General features: G+C 35.6%; 1 non-coding gene across 1 annotated transcript; it reads right to left on the bottom strand.

Moving 5' to 3' along the window:
* Positions 1 to 263: 263 nt before the first annotated feature.
* TRNAD-AUC (transfer RNA aspartic acid (anticodon AUC)) lies at positions 264 to 338 on the bottom strand. Its single transcript has one exon. It is a non-coding gene; the product is annotated as a tRNA-Asp (tRNA).
* Positions 339 to 1,149: the final 811 nt, after the last annotated feature.

The following is a 1,149-nucleotide window of genomic DNA, read 5'->3' as shown; positions in this document are numbered from 1 at the left end:
AAGTTTAATTAGGTCCCATTTGTTTATTCTTGCTTTTATTTCTATTGCTTGGGTAGACTGCCCTAAGCATTTTAAATATACCCTCTTTTAATCCTTACAACACTCTATGGTTGTAGGTTCTAATATTATCTCATTTTACTGCTGAAGAAACTGAGGTTTCAAGAGGTTAAATATCTGCCGTGTTCTTTTAAAAAATTTTTATTAATTTTTATTTAGGGAGGTAATTAGGTTTATTTATTTATTTATTTGTTTGTTTATTTAAATGGAGATACTGGGGATTGAACCCAGGACCTCATGCACGATAAGCATGTGCTCTTACACTGAGCTATACCCTCTCCCCCAACCCTGCCATGTTCTTAACATATATTTTATTGAGCCTCCTTTAAATTTTTTTTTAATCATCATTTGGTATTTGTCTCAAAAGAATAATACAGTGATAATAGATGTATCTGTAAACCCGAAGCCAGTTCTCATCACCATTGTTTGAAAGATTTTATGTAAATATGTGTCTGTATTGCTCACCTAAGTAACATATAAAATCTGATGTAACATATAAAAATACTAAAGAAATGCTAAATTTCAAATCTGAGACTAAAAATATTGTTCAATGACTAGCAGCATTGAAGAAGCGTTTGAAAATAATAAAATAGAAGGTTAAACAAATGGGAGAGGGGTTACCATCTCAGGTGGTCCCAGAGATTAAGTAAGAAACCAATAGGGTCCTTGGGACAATCTCTAGAAAATGCTTTTTTTTCTTCGGGCTGTAACAAAGGGCATTTTGTTAATAGAGCAATTTATGTCAAATCCTTTTCTGAGCCCAAGACGACCAGACTTCTGCTTCCAGGTTTTATTTCTCTCATCCTTCCAAGGCCAAGGCTTGAAAAAAAAAAAAAATCTCTGAAAGCAAGATTCAATAAATACACGAGCTTGCTAGGAATATTTAGCCGCTTGCGCTTGTGACTATGGCAGAGCATTCACTTGAGCAGAACCCAAAGGGCTTTTATTTCCCGTTATGGGAAATACAATCTGGGTGAGATGGAGACTGTTCTTTAAGGGAAGATGTTTGTGGGTCACTTCAAAGTTACGCATGCTTACCTCGGGCTCTCTCCTTGAGGAAACTGTCAGCATCCGCGTCCATGTTTCTGTTTT

The sequence above is a fragment of the Camelus bactrianus genome, chromosome 8, assembly GCF_048773025.1.
Source record: "Camelus bactrianus isolate YW-2024 breed Bactrian camel chromosome 8, ASM4877302v1, whole genome shotgun sequence".
Lineage (NCBI taxonomy): Eukaryota > Metazoa > Chordata > Mammalia > Artiodactyla > Camelidae > Camelus > Camelus bactrianus.
This window is presented reverse-complemented; position numbering and strand designations above follow the sequence as displayed.